General features: G+C 45.3%; 1 protein-coding gene across 2 annotated transcripts in view; it reads right to left on the reverse strand.

Moving 5' to 3' along the window:
* The window catches only part of LOC142587313 (tachykinin-like peptides receptor 99D), an 837,205-nt gene that overhangs the window by 130,428 nt on the left and 690,299 nt on the right, over positions 1-16,478 (reverse strand). The window lies entirely within an intron of this gene.

Here is a 16,478-nt window from a genome sequence, read left to right on the forward strand (position 1 = left end):
ATAAGCCATGCCACGCAGAATACACTGGTTGTTGTGAGGTCATGGAACCTGCGTAGCAATATATGCTCGATCAGACCTCGGGAGAGAAGGTGCGGTACTGAATTATTCGTGTGCCACAGTACAGTCTAGTTGCATCAACGCTGTCTGCAAGACTAGTGAACTCGCCAAGATCAAGGTTTTTTGCTTTATTTTCTTCAGCGAGTGGAATGATCGCCTAGCATTATAAAAGCTACGGGATCAGCTTGACAAATGTTCGTGATACTGACACGACAGCATTATTGAACACTGTCAATGGAACACTTAAACCCATGATTGACAACTAAACACAGCTATTACAAGGTCCAGCATTTTAGCTTAGACACAAGGGCATTATTTTTAAATATACAGCCTACAGCAGTCGCAGCAGTTTTATATTACATATAGCACAGTAATTCAAGTTGTATTGAAATACTCCATACTTGTACATGCATGCCGAAAAAGAAGAAAACATTAGTTTGATAGGAAAAAAAAAACGACACGAAAGAAGGCGCGCAAGAGATAATGGCCAGTCATTCAATGCCGACAGGAGTTTACTGGCCTTTACTTTTTTGCAATTGGCTGCTCGTGGATATTTATCTAGCACAATAAGAGAAACACTGCATTTATTCTTTGTATATAGAGCGCTTATAAAGTTAAAGGTATTAGTAACTTTAATAAAAAAGTCACGCTCACTACGCAAATTCTGCATGCACACATTGTTTATGCGCTTGGTTGACAAAAATATAGGCGATCCAGCAAATGCGTAATTAAAGAAAAAAATTTAACTAAGGTTTATTATGTCGCGATTACAGTATACGCTTATATAAGACACTTGAAGACAATTGTTCCTGAAGACAACTACATTTTGTTTGATTCTTTTAGAGTGCTTCTGTTCGAGATATTCACGAACAAATTTCACACTTAGTACACATATTTTTGTTTCTTTCAGAGGCGGGAGTTTAAACACAAACACGAACCCTCCACGTGACGCAGCGTAATGCGGGGTAGGGAAGTCAGTCTTGTTTTTGCCAGTCGAGAGCAGGATGGTCGCTGTTATTCGCTCCACCCGGCTGCTATAGTTGTGTGCTATGTGGAATCAGCTACGTCTCATGGTCGGTGTCTAATACTGTCGTTGCAATTCATTGCAACTGAATACATGCAGATGATTTAAATACAGGATGGTAGTTACTTGTGTATCAACGCGTCGGTGCATCGCCTGAATTTTTCCGCTAAACGAGTTAACAAAGAGGCGCAGATGGAAACGAAAAAAAGAGGCACTCGTGACCATCACAGCCATTCTTGTTCGCCAGGGATGCAGTCCAAAAACAAAATTCTCGCCATAGGATGATTGCCGACGCTCACTGAAGCAACATTTCGTGCGAATTTATTGCGCTCTTGCGTGTGCCTGTCCCTTACGCCGAGAAATCACGTGAGTAGTAATTGTTATATATCTTGTGTTTATAGTACGGGCTGTTTCTTTAGGACTATACAGAATCTTTAAAAATTGCCTGCAGCAGTTAGAACAACTCCAGTCCTTGAGCTGAATTGCTTGAAGAGGCGGACGTTATTACTTGCTGTAGAAATTGAAATGCATTTTTCGGGACTAATTAACAAAATAACCATAATTAGGTTTCCGACTAATTATTTTACGGTCCATATTACAGGTTACGAATTGTAGCCGGTGATATCGCAAGGCGTGGCTATATTGAAACAATTCTGAGTATGACACCACTTTAGAGATATTCATTTTCAAAATGTGCGATGAAACAGATTGAAGTTTTAGTTACCTCTGCGCTTCAACGTATATAAAACAGCGTTCTAAAAAGAACATATATAAGTGGAAGAACACGGCATTTTAAGCGCAAGTTTGACAGCGCATCTCTCCAAACCAGTGTCATTCCCAAAATTCGTTCCAGCTGGATACGCCAAGGCTCGCAAATTCCCTTGCTACAACTAGTGACGTGTAGTATGCGCCGTAACGACATAAGTCAAAAGCTTATATAGTGAAAATTTTATATTGATCAACTATGCCTTTCGATTTATTGTGCAAGTAATGTCCGCCTCTACGAGCAATTCAGTTACGAGCACTATAATTGTGCCATGTGCCTCAGGGCTCAGGCAATATTTAAAAGTTCTGTTTAATCTTTCAAAAAGAAAAGAAGCAATAAAATCGCACATGTACACATGGTATAGTGATGCCATTTTAATGTAAGAAGCGCTTATTTCATTTGCTGCCACACTTTGCGCTAATCTCCCACGTGAGCGCAAGGTCAGCCAGTGCTGCAATTTATTTATTTATTGTGTGTTTGTTTGTTTACTTGACTAATTGATTGATTGATTGAAGGACTTTAACGTCTTAAAGCAAAACAAAGACTGTGAAAGAATCCGTAGAGGGGAGAGCTAAGCATTAATTTAATCTCCTCTATACATGCTTCCTAACGTGCGCCCATTACTTGGTACACCAACGTTTTTTGCATTCTACACCCGCGTCGCGCCACAGCCAGTAGTGGAACTTGTGACCTGGTTCTCAACAGCAGGTTGCGATATCCACTGAGCTACCATGGTTTTGCAATGCGTCATTATGCATTTGGATAAATGCAAGCGAATACGTTCAGTGACATAACGCAGAGCACTGTGGGACTCGATTTTGTAGCGATGCCTTCCACTCGATTGATTCTATGCCACTCTTGGCATCTATGTTTCACGGTCGGCTGCCACTATTGATAGCGCGGGCGGAGCGTCCCTCAGACCCCTGACAAAGCGCGAAAGTGCGAAAAGGAATCGCATTGGAAAAAGGCATCGTTACAAAATCGCGGCTCTGCCAACATGGCTACGGGTGAGCGCGAACAAGGGATTCAGCGCGGACAGAGTGACACAGACATAAAATAAGTTGGGTTAACGCGAGCTTAGGAACGTCAACATGTATTCGTCTAATAAATGGCCATCACATACGACGAACATCTTTTTCCACTGGTGTATATACACTTTGGACAACAGCCATTTAAATCTGGCTGCGCTTGCAAGTATACCGACCGATGTGTCCTCCTAATCTTTTTAGGCATTCAGCATAGGGTAGCCAACCACACATTTATGGCTAACATATCCCTGTCTTCTCCTTTTCTTTCCTCCTCATCCCCCTCCATTCAGGACACATTGCTTCAGGGCATCCCCAACTCTTCCAGAATTCGGCAGGAAATCAGCACTTGTCACAGGCTTGCAAGCTAGGCGCGCTAACAGCCGCAGTGACGGATAAGCCCCTGAGCAATGGCGTCGATTTCGAGATCACGGTGTCACGTGAGGGCGGCCTGCCTATCTGTTACAGCTCGCAACAATCCGCAGTATAAGCGGCCAGCGCCTGCCTTGCGGGCGCAGGGCCAGTTGTCCGCCGCAACAAGCTGCCCTTCGGCACATGGCGTTTGCGGTCGCGTCCACCAGGACACGCCGTGAAGTGGACCACAGGAAGTGCAGGAGTCGCTTCGGCGCTGGCGGCGTAAATGGCGGCGCCTTCAAGTGCAGCCCCGATCACGCGTCCGGCTTGTTTCTGCCCACGCCCAGCCGCGAACAGTGAGATAAGGGATCGCTGTGTTTTGCGCGACACCGCTGCCGGGCGTTTCTGCTTTCCACTCCTCCTTTCGCCCGCGGTTGCTCTGAAACTTTGACGCTCTCGTTCCGTATCATTCGGCATTATGTTAAACTCGCATCAGCAGTGCGATAAAAAAAGAAGCCTGGGTTGCAAAATCCGCTAGACGGGCTTCCGGGTTATCGCGTTTAATATTCCCGGTAGCATCGCACTGCTCTCGAGTACCGCGTGAGAAACCGACGGCAAAAATATTAATGGAGCTAGCGCAGGAACTGATTGCGAACAGCGCGCACTGTTTACAATGAAGCCGTAGCCATTGTAAGTTCGGTAACGATTCATGTTAAAGCAAATCACGACACGTACATTATATAGGTGTCGAAATATGGAACTCGCTTCCTATACAAACATTAAGCAGTTGGTTACATTTAACACCATGGTAAACGAATTGTTCCTCTCTGATCTAAACTGATTAGGCTTTAACCAAAATTACAACAATGTTAACAACTGCATACAGCGTTACTGTTACACTTTCTTGTTGCCTCTATGTATATGTATTTGATTGAATAGTAATGTGAGTGCAAATGTGTATGTACCCATGTTCTTACTTGACAACTGTGCATCAAATGTATGTATAACGCATCAGTGTACATTCTTGCTGCGTTAATTGAATAAAAATGAGGTTTTAGTCTTTTTGCAAACAGCTAAAACGGCATAATGTTTAACCACTTCTTGAAAAATTGCATATGTGTACAACGAAGTTATGTGTAGCAGTTTCATGCATTCTGATTGCGAGCATGCATGTGTGCGGGCTGCCGTGAGAGGGAAGCCATGGGTCTTGTCTCGGATGCGTGCTGCCTCACCGGCCTTAGGAGGGGTGGGGGGGGGGGGGGGCTGTGTTGTGGACGGCTGTGTTGTGGGGGCTGTGGACGGCTGATGGCTGTGTCGTCGGCATGCTGGGGCTGGCGCGCGCCCCAGCCGGGAGGGGCTGTCGACGTTTCGCTCCTGCGGCGGTCTGCTCCATAGTTCATTGGTTTTTGTTTGGTTGAATTTCTTTCTTTTCTTTCTGTTTCTTCCTTCCTACAAATTTGGTGACTTTTAATCCAAAACAAAAAATGATTGTGCCCGTGTCTGAATCGTTTATTTTTCTTCATATATGTGCATGGATCCATAACTAGCCTGTGGCTAAGCATCCAGACGTTGTCGAATACCAGTCCTGTATATTGATGTAAATAAAATTATTATTATTATTATTATTATTATTATTATTATTATTATTATTATTATTATTATTATTATTATTATTATTATTATTATTATTATTATTATTATTCGAGTTCATGACACGATCATAACGAGTTTTTTTTTTTTGAAGTGCGACGGACTTCTTTGCCCAGTCAGAGCCAAGGTGAAAGCAAGCTCACGTGCAAGGAAGCACAAATTTAGCTCCAAAAAATGTGGCTCGATCCCGAAAACAGTACAGCTAGAAAAGCCCCCGAACATAGTGCAAAAAAAAAAAAAAGAAACGCCGGATTTAGTGCAAATTAAGGCGGTTCACGGCGGCAGACGATGCATGAGAGCGCAGCCGTGTGCTCCGAGAGCAACATGCTGTTGTCATCCCGCTGTCGTCGTTACTGCGTTGACACTTCATTGCCGTCATGGACATTTTGATCATTCTTTCCTTGTCATGTCGTCTTTGCGCCGTTTTTACTCTGTTGATGTCACTGCGTTGTCATGCTGTCGTCATCACGCCGTCTTCGAACAATCTCGTCATACCATCGTCATCATATATTCCATCGTACTCATACCATCGTAGACATCGCGTCATCATAAGGTCGCTGTCATGCCGTCGTGGTCGTTCCATCGTCGTCATGTTGTCATACTGACTGCACTGTCGTCAATTCATTGTCGTCAAGCCATCGTCGTCATTACTTTGTCGTCATCATAGTCGTCATGCTGTCATCGTCATACTAGTGTAATCATTACGTCATCATTAGATCGGAATAACTCCAGCTTTGGCATCACGTTTTCGTCACGCCGCCGTCATCACAACATTGTCGCCATAACATAGAGTAACATAGTAAACGACAAAAGTGGACACTCGAGCCGTTTCGCGGCCGAGCTATGGAGATTCACCGATTCCGGCAGGTCGCCTTACGTGTTTCCCAATGAGCTGGATCCGGTCATGACGACGGCTGCGGCCATAGCTAGCAACTCGGCAGGTGGCACGACCTAGCACGTGCGAAGCCCAGGCAGACCCCGTCGCCGGACTCGCGACGTTGTTATATACTCTGTAAAATGCGCCCGAGGATCGTTGTTAGGTTCTTCTGCCAGCGTCTAATACTAATGTATCGTCACGGTTTCATGGTAAGGCCGCATATTTTGCACGTTGTTAAAGACTTATTCTCCCCGTATTTCGTTGTGTCACTGTTAACAGCGTGGATGAGTGACGCAGAGGGGCACGACGGCTTTCAAGCCATAAACAGCTGCTGCCTATTTGCAACGTTGAATTTTATTTTACATAATTTTTTTAGCACGCGCAGCAATGAGTGGAGATGCCAGTGATAACAGCGATGCGGCTGCGTCTGAGCTGCGAGGCACGTTCGAAACATAGACAAAGTTGGAAAAGAAAGGAAAGTGAAATGCTTCGTTAAGAAATGCGGCCTATGAACACATGCCGTTCAGTGTAGAGAGCTTTATGTTGACTTATTCAAGAAGGTAGCAGCAGCGGCTTTTGAATAAGTATTTCGCGCCAGTTTTTCAAAAGAAATATGGCTATTGCCAAAGCCGGTACACGTGCAATACTTGCAATACGGCAATAATGCGCGCTCTCTCAACCTCTGTACCATGCTATGTGCGCTCGAGCGTTGCTAGCTGTTTTGCATTGCACTGAAAGTACGTGTTTCCATGTTTTAATTGTTTCTGGAGTCATTACTGTAGAAATTTTCTTGTTTCTTAGCATTCATGACAGTACTTCCTTGACAGCCACTTTTTTTGATGACATACATTAATATCAGAGACAGTCGCTGTGTTAGATAAAAATATGCATTACACGAAGGCACGTAGCATCTACATCCAAAAGCTTTGAAGGGTCCAGTATTGCTTACCTTCTACCTCTGTCATTCTACGTATCGCAGGAATCTCCACTATTCCTTCCTCAAAATACTCTACAGCCAAAGGACATCATATATATCCAAGGGGAAATTTCAAAGTATCAGAATACGATTACAAGGCTTCAAAGAGAGCAGGTGAAGACCCCAAACACAGTCGAAGTGCTTAATTAAATGAGATGCCAATATCTTGCAGCTGTTTTGTGAGTGAGGGACTCACTGGATTACACATTCGAGATCAGGATGTTGATGCGTGTCCAATTATTCTTGTAGCCATTTTATTTTGGCACGCGTCGCGGGCCGTTAGAACAGCTTGTATTCGATATTAGATGCCTACTCCATACATCACAGGAGAAAGGACACCGCGTGACGTTTCAGTGGCTGCCAAGTCACTGCGGCGTCATAGGAAACAAAGACGCCTATAATGCCGCTCGGGCAGCTCTTGAAGACACACAAGTAGAGGCCATACCACTTTCACGGTCCGACGCAGCTAGCAGACTTCGAGTGCTTGCACAGGAGATCACGCTCTCTCTATGGTGCACACCAAACAGCCAGACCAACCGGAGCAACCATCAATACCACCTGCCCCCTTTGATGCATCTCTGTATGCCAACTTGACTCCGCCGAAGAGAGGCGACTCTGCCTTATCGCTTATGGCTAGGGGTGGCCTTCACGAAATCTTACTCATTTCGCATTGGAATGGCTGACAACGCTCTCTGCAATGCCTGTCTTTGCGAGGAGACGCTGTAACACATTCTGTGCGACGGTCCTGAATATAATGTTCAGCGACAGTCCCTAACATCCGTTCTAGCGCACCTTGATACTAGACCATTGTCCCTCGAAACAATTTTCACATGCCGCCTACAGAAGACATCGCAGCTGAAGGCGACGAAGGGACTACTTCGGTATTTGAAACAGACGGGATTGGACAAGTGGCTGTGACAGTGATATCACGTACCACGCAAGAGTGATGGACTCTAACTCACGATGTTTGTGCTGTGCTTATGTGCTCTCTCTCTCCCTTCCCCATCTTTCACCCCCCTCCCCCCATCCCGCTCCCATGTGTAGTGTAGCAAACCGGTTAAGCTAAACTGGTTAACCTCCCTGCCTTTACTCCTCCCCTTTTTCCTTCCTTCCTTCCTCGCTACTTTAATTCGCCCACCTTTGTAGAAGTGCAAGAAACAGCGTCGTATTTATTCCTTCTAGAACATCTCAATCTTGAGTAGATTAATTGCTAGCATGTTTGTGCAGTCTCTCTTTTTTTTCATTAGCTGAAAACTTGCAACACGTCTTGTGTGTGTGTTACGCTTGTGTAAAGTTTACTGCAATCATGCCATTCATTTCCGAGTATTCGCCCTTACATTTCGCAGTTTCTTCCCGTTTTCATGTGTCTGACACTTTTCTCACAATCCTGCTGCAATAAATTCTTCTCTACTATTTTCGTGTTCTTGGCTGTCTAGCTAGCTGATTAATATTGAAGGAATTTGACACATTTATTTACGATACTCCTTTTGGCGTAAATTATTAGAAATAAAATATCACACGCGATAACGTTTTAATTGCTCATTTACAGTTGGTATGATCGCTGCACTAAGTTACACCTGGAAACATAACGAATATGAATTGCAATAGCACTAACATAAAGTGAAACAGCTTTGTGTGCTCGTCATTGCAACATATAAAGAGCAGCGCAAGCGCCTGCATGAAATCACTCCCTGATATGCACGCAACATTAACGGTTAAAAAAAATAAACATGAGGATGAAATTATGGCCTCCGAGGTTTGGTGGCGTGCGGTGGTCATCTTGGAGGTTGCTGCATTTCGCCGATTCCGCTAGCTGCGCTGAGCGCCGAAGTCGGCCGCAGAGGCCCTACGGAAGTGACCACTCTTTACATTTGCTATATTACTCTATGGTCATTAATACTATCGCCGGCACTCCAGCGTCGTCATCTGATGGTGGTCCTGCAATCGTCGTCACAACATCGTCGTTATACCATAGTCGTCATGGCGTCACATCATCATCATCATCATCATCATCATCATCATCATCATCATCATATCATCGTCGCCATTCTTTGCCCACAGTTGCGCCGTCTATACCTTTCAGAAATGCTTCGCATGACATAGATAACCATCAAGAATGGTTTCTGCCTTAAACTTCTTGAGAGAGAGAGAGTGAGAGAGATAGAGAGAGAGGAAAGGCAGGGAGATTAACCAGAGGCGAGTTTCCGACTTGGTACACTACACTGGGGCGAGGGATACGATAGAGTTTCCTATAATAATTACTAGAGGGAACTCTGGCGCGGCGATCGTTCAACGACCATAGGAATGATGGATGGATTTGTCTGATCGTCATTCTTGTGGCCTCAGACAGACGTTCTTGCGACTTCGTTTATTACGCTTTATCCGCCTTCATTGTCCTAAATTTCAGAGCAATCAATACTTTTCGAAGGGCAGACGACTACGAAGGCACACAATCACTACTAATTGCAGCAGTTCAGCCTGTCGAGGTAGCCAAATCGAAACGCACCAAGCGTCTCAACGGGCTGACTTGCCCGCTAAAGTTTCATAAGGGCGTCCGATGGCTCTTATCGATGAATGCGTCCGTGACATAATGGTTTCAATATCGGGATTTTGCGCTAGAGGTCCTGTGTTCGAGTCTTGCAGTCGGGCAATTTTAATAATGGTTCTGCAATGATCTATTAAACAGCACTTCGCTAAAGGGCATGCGCTTACAAAGTCCCAGAGCCGCGTGAAGCCAGCAGGAAAAGGTTTAGGCAAATCCACGCACTCCCCATCATTCCCATGCTGGCTGAACCGCCCCGATTGCAGCTCCCGCAGACACTGGCGCCAGAGTTACCTCTAGTGATTATTGTAAGAAATCCCATGGCGGAGATAGGGGCTGGAAAGAGGGCAGAGAGAGAGAGAGAGAAAAAGGAACAGGTAACAGAAAAGGCGTTCCAATCGCAGGCGTCACTTTGGTCGGTCGACCTCAAGAAGCGCAGGTGCGCCTGCACGGCCTTCTGATGCGATGTTAGGCCGCGTCGATGTTTCAAGATTCTCCCTTCCGACAGAGGCTGGTCGTCCAACTGGATCGGCACGACGGAAAGCGATTGTCTCTGCCCACTGCACTGCGGACAGTGGCAAAAAACATGTCGGATCGTTTCCGCGTCACCGCAATTGCCGTGCACAGGCTGCGGCGTCGGCCATACCCATGCGGAACGCGTAGGCATTGGTGAACGCGACGCCCAACCATAGCCGACACAAAAGGGTTGCGCCTCTTCGGGAAAGTCTTGGTGGAAGCCGGAGGCTTAAGGTTGGATCCATGGTGCATAGAAGGACGTGGATAAAATGTTGTTCATTCCACTTTGATGTAGTGCACTGGCGTGCTAGTAGGCGGAGCATCCTTGCAGCATCTCTCCTAGACAACGGGATCGATAAGCACTTGTGTTCGACATGAGCTGAACGAACAGCTTGATCGGCACGTTCATTGCCGATGATACCACAGTGACTTGGTAGTCACTGAAAAATGTGTTCATGTCCTTTCTCAGTCAGGTGTTGTATGGACTCAGTGATTTCGAATGCCAACTGTTCATGCGGACCGCGCCGTAATGCTGACAGTAAACGCTGCAGTGCCATCCTCGAGTCGCAGACAATCGACCATTTGTGCGTTGGTTCGTCATTAATAAAGTTTAGTGCGACTGGAAACGCTGCGAGTTCTTTGAATTTTATTTTCGCTAGCGGTGCCACATTTCCTCGCGCAAGAGCGCGCGAGCTGAGCGCTGCTATTGCGAATTTTTCGCTTTCTTCTCTTAGTTTATAACGCTATTAGCGCCGTATCAATGTGGTTACGGCGTATTAATCGCATTTTTTATTATATGGTACTTAGCAGATGTTGTCGCTTTTAATTGGCGCCGGCTACTCTTTTTCACATAGAAGAAGCGGGTTAACCGAAGGGCCCTATTTTTATTAATCATGCCATGAGAAGCCAACAAAGACGCCAAGGAAAACATAGGGGAAATAACTTGTACTTACTTACTGAATTAAAGAAATGATAAATTAATGGCAATGAAAGTGGATGAAAAAACAAGTTGCCGCACGTGGGGAACGATCTCACGTCTTAGCGTTATGCGTGCAATGCTCTAATGCGCGTGTGAATGTCTAATGCGAAGACGTGGGAGCGTGCCCCACGTGCGACAAGTTGTTTTTTGATGCACTTTCATTGCCATTAATTTATCATTTCTTTAATTCAGTAAGTAAGTACAAGTAACATGATCTTGAATTGTAGCGCGAATTGACACAGACAGAGACTAGAAGCAGACAGGACGAGCGCTAACTATCAACTAAATCTCGTCCTGTCTGCTTCTGGCCTCTGTCTGTCACTTCGCGCTGAAATTCAAGATACCGTACCAATTCGCCCAACTTTCCATCCTTTTGTAAGTACAAGTATTTTCGCCTATGTTTTCTTTGGTGTCTTTGTTTGTTGCGTTTTCATATAGAGATAAAAAAACGCATTAAAATTAAAAGGAAACTCCAAAGCATAAAAACACAACGTCTAGTCAGATAAGTACACGAATGCCACACTAAAACTCAAAGTCAACTCATAAACACAGCAACACAAAGTCTGGTCACATAAGTAAACTAAAATCAGGGCACACAAGAAAGCGCGGATTAGTTTCAAACGAAGGTATACGTGAACCCAGGTATTGAATTGACCAAAATTGGATAACAAGAACAACGAAAAAAATTCCACAGAGTGAGCTTATCGCAAAATTGGACAAGACCATTGGCGCTTTTGTGCCACCGCGTCAAGCGAGGCGTCTTCGAAGTAGCGCGGTGAATCAGCGCACACCGTGCGAAATGTTCGGCCGTGCTTGATTGTGCAACGGCCATTCCCAATGGGCTGCTTGTCCAGTAATTTGGCGGCATGGAGGACGGAGCCGTTCTCGCCAATAGGGACAAAGACGTCAGCAGTGACGAGTAAATTGTGCATGCAATCGTGTTTTCAGTTTATTTTGCGACAGTAGTTACCTGTAAAGTTGACTAAAGCCTTGTGGGCATGCACTTTTAAGCATGTTTCCTGCTTATTTTCGGCATCCCTTCACGTTATAAACATATAATTGCTATATATTTTCTCCCTACAGTGTTTAATTCGTGGTTATTTACGTGAAAATATTGTAAATGGAGGCTCCAGTATGAATTTATGACCATTTTATATGGTAAAATACTCAATATTTAGTAAACAGCAAGAAAAGGAAAAACTATTTAGGCAAACACTAAAGCCCTCCGCGTTTCGAACGCGAATGCTCAAAGCGACTACATGGGTTAATATACATGGCCTTCAAAGTGAATCCATCAGTAATTTTAATAGCAACGTTACGTTAGCTACGCGAATACTTCTTGCATGGGTGGTATATGTCCTTTCGTGGATACAATATTCATGAAGAAGTCGAGTCAGACAATTAGTAACTCAAAAATATTTGTTAACTATTTTTGTATTTCTCGCGATTAAGGCATTCGTACAATTAAAATCTTGAAGACAATCGTATTCCAAGACATGTTCGGTTTGATTCTTCTAGCGGGATTCTGCTCCGAGATAGTCATCGTGAAATTTGGCACACAGTACGCTAGTTTCGCATTGCTCGTCGCGGTGGCGTAGTGGCTTTGCGCTGCTCTGCTAAACCAGAAGGCGCGGAACCAAATCCCGGCCGCATTTTGATGCTGGCGAAATACAAAACAGCCCATGCACCGCGCACTTGGGTGCACGTTAAAGAACCCCTGATGGTCGAAATTAATCCTGAGTCCCCCGCTGGGGCATGTCTCATAATCATATCGTGGTTTTGGCAGGTAAAACACCAGAATTTAATTATTTATTAGTTTCGCGTTGAGAGAAAGGTATCTTCGATTTGGCTGCACTTTCTGCACCAGTTCCGCTGCAGTACCGTGCGAGTGCAGCAGACTACAGTGTCAATTCAGAAAGTTCAAGGGCTTGTTTTCTAGTCCCTCTTTCGATATATTTCCCCCTTCCGCCTTCTTTCTCTTTTTATCACCCTACCCCTTCCCTCTGTTCAGGGTAGCCAACCGTAACTATAACTATGGTTAACCTCCCCGCCTTTCTATGCATCATTTCTCTATCTATCTATCTATCTATCTATCTATCTATCTATCTATCTATCTATCTATCTATCTATCTATCTATCTATCTATCTATCTATCTATCTGTCTGTCTGTCTGTCTGTCTGTCTGTCTGTCTGTCTGTCTGTCTGTCTGTCTGTCTGTCTGTCTGTCTGTCTGTCTGTCTGTCTGTCTGTCTATCTATCTATCTATCTATCTATCTATCTATCTATCTATCTATCTATCTATCTATCTATCTATCTATCTATCTATCTATCTATCTATCTATCTATCTATCTATCTATCTCAAGTGCGGTGCCTTCACTAGCGCTGGACGTTAATTTCGAAAACTAATACAAAAGTTCAAGCCGTCTTGTTTGCTCGGCGCATTTAGCGTGTTGAGCGCTGCGTGAGGTAACGTCTTGTGACAACACGTACAACGTGCTGCGGAAAGTGCCGTAGCGTCGGCTGCTGTCGCCACATTTTTCTGCGCGTGCTTTTTGAGTTTGTGCGGTTCCTCGTTGTTTGAGATATGTTTTGCTCTCAACTACGCTGTGCTTAAACATTTGCTCCTGTGCGGACATGATTCTGCAATCTCGCGGCACCTGTCATCAACCTACTGAATGCCTGAATTGAACCATTTCGACAAATTGGCATGTAGCAAAAGGGAGGGCATTTTCTTTTCGCTATCACAATAATCGCTATCGTGGTTCTACTACGTCGTGGGAGCGAAATGGTGGGGCTGGATGCTGTTTTTTTCGTGAGATAACTCGTTCCAGGCAAGCTAATGATTGAAAGCAACTCAGCACGTCCGATGACTTGACTAAACTGCCCTCACAACCAATCAGGCATAGAACTTGCCCTTCACATTCTTATGCCAGCTAACCGAGAGCTTGCACGATGCCTGCACTTCCAAAGTAGCGCGTGCAAGAGAACTGTGAACTCGTGCAGAACTTAACCTTGCACGAAGTCAAATCCGAGAGCATGGTGCATGCGGCGCTCACTGCACAGTAAACACGAGAACACAAGCGCTGCGCTCGGTCAATTAGTGGAGAAAGTGCCACCACATTGGAGAGGCCATATGTTAATCCAAAATAATGAAGGGAGCTGCAGTTTATTTAAATTTTGCACCAATACTACCATTGCGTAGAACAATACACTGTACGAGCAAGATGAGGTAGCAGCGGTTACTAACTTAGCTCGATTGCAACTGTAGGCCTCCAGCGTTAGTAAACCGCTATTAAAATGTTAATAACTGCTTGTGAGAGGTAGTAAGTGCTGCTGTTACAAACGTTTTGCTGTCAGTTACAAGCATTTTACTCACTTTAGCTCTGCCTATAATAACCTGCGATATAGTGACGTCACACCAGTATTAATTAGCATCTGGCTCTCTTCTTCATGAGCGCCTGCGCTGCAATTTTGAGGAAGCCAGCGTCTGGCTGCAGTTCCTATATAATATTCTGCCACTGATCGCTGCTACTGCCCTTGCGCGAAGCGCGCTGTATAATTCACAACCACTGACAGCGCGGTTAACAATTTTGTAACGTTATTTGCAATTATGACTAGGGTCTGCTCACTGGAACGTGTGTCACCGTGGCAACAAGTGGCAAGAGCTACATTTTCTGTGGTGGTGGTAAGCTGTCGGTGTTGGCTTCTGGTGACTGCGAGTTGCGCGACCATCGCAGCATGTCACAGTGGTCAAATCGTTGCCGATTCAGGCATAGAGCGGGGGAGTTAGCGTTTTCAGATCACCTTTAAGGCCGCTGGTGTATAGAAGAGTGTGAGCACGCAATCAAGCCGCACTTCTCGCATTTCGGACGCTATCATTAGAGCAGCGAAAAAAAAATAATTACGCACGACATAGGACGATGAAAACGAGTGAATGGGTTGCTCCATTCAAATTCACGCCATAACATAAATGTTCACAATTTGCACAAATAATGTTCAACAATTATCCAAAAATTAGCACACAGAAATGACCTTGGCAGCGGAAGAGGACGGATGATCGAACACCGTAGGTCACATAATCCTATGTTGAAGGGAGAAATTGTAATCCGCCCGAATGTAGCACGAAACTACAATGGAAACTCGTACGGGTTTCTCAGTACGAACGCTTCACAGCTGAGGAAAAATTATTCCTGGTCCGGGATCCCAGTGGTCCGGATCCGGTCCAAGTCGAATTTTTCCTCAACTGTGAAGGGTTCATTCTGAGAAACCCGTACGGGTTTTCACTGTATTTTCGTGCTACATTCGGGTGGAGGACAATTTTCCATTTCATGATACTTCCTCTACCTAGCGGGATTCCACAGTACTGATTTGCCGTAATCTCATGTTGCACCAGATTTTTTGAAGAGCTTGGCTTAACTTACCTACTACATCCTGTACGATGTCGGCTCACAGGGAATAGTAGTTTACGGCAATTTCATTGCAACAACAATTACATGGACCACTCCAGGCGCATTTACACATTTACATGAGATTCCGTATAAAGTCCAAGGGCGATAAAATCGTCGCCGTGCGCCGTATGCTGTATGTGCGAGTGAAAACGCTCGAGGGTGAGCCGGCGATCGCGGCTCTATCTCGCGCATGCAAGTGAGGGAAGCGGGGAGAAGGCGCGTGGTCTTCCGTCGCGCGAGGTTCCAGGGGAAGGGTAGGGAGGGGGGAGGGGGTGCGCTTTCTACTCCGCGATCTGCGACGGGGTAACATTTCGCCGCGCGGTGTGTTTCTGCGGCTTAGCTCGCGCTGATGCGAGACGCAGCACGAAGGTCAGTTCACTCGCTGCTGCTGTTGCACTTCCACGCTCCAGCGTTTTGACAGCGGGTATCTTTTATATGTACCTAAACCTAGGTAATCAAATCCGTAATCTCGTGTGCAGAAACAGAATTCCACAGCCATTAAGTCCCCTCATCCGGAGACAGAAGAAAACAATGTGTTGCTGAAATATCGTAGTGCTGTTTAATCATGTGAATGATTTTTAGTGTGAAACGTGTGCCACCCGCCGGGGTTGTTCAGTGGCTCTGGTGTTGGGCTGCTGAGCACGAGGTCGCGGGGTGGAATCCCGGCCACGGCGGCCGCATTCCGATGGGGGCGAAATGCGAAAACACGCGTGTGCTTAGCTTTAGGTGCACGTTAAAGAACCCCAGGTGGTCGAAATTTCCAGAGTGCTCCACTACGGCGTGCCTCATAATCATAAAGGGGTTTTGGCACGTAAAACCCCATAATTTTTTTAAGAAAGTGTGTCACCAAATGTACTTACAAAGCATGTAAATATACCTATATGAACGGTAAAATGTAGCTGTACACTCAACTTTAACAGGAACAAGAGCCTCTGTCAAGCCACATGGTCTGACAGAGGCTCCTCTTTCTTGCATAAGAAATAAACTGAATTCAATTTACTTCGAACTCAAGCACCGGCATCTCTTCCCCCTCCGCGCCTCATCTTTCATCGACTAGGCGCCTGCTAAGGGTAACATACGTGACGTGAATATGGGTCGCGTCGATGGGCTTTCACCACGCTAGTGTTTGAAGTGTCGCTCATAAATGCGGATGCGGATTGAAGCCAGTTTCAAGGGCTCTGCACAATCCTTCAGAAAACGAAGATAAATGACCAAGCTGCAAGCGAAGCAAGTCGACACCCGAAGTCAAGTACTACTTCGTGT

This window comes from Dermacentor variabilis, chromosome 1 (assembly GCF_050947875.1).
Source record: "Dermacentor variabilis isolate Ectoservices chromosome 1, ASM5094787v1, whole genome shotgun sequence".
Lineage (NCBI taxonomy): Eukaryota > Metazoa > Arthropoda > Arachnida > Ixodida > Ixodidae > Dermacentor > Dermacentor variabilis.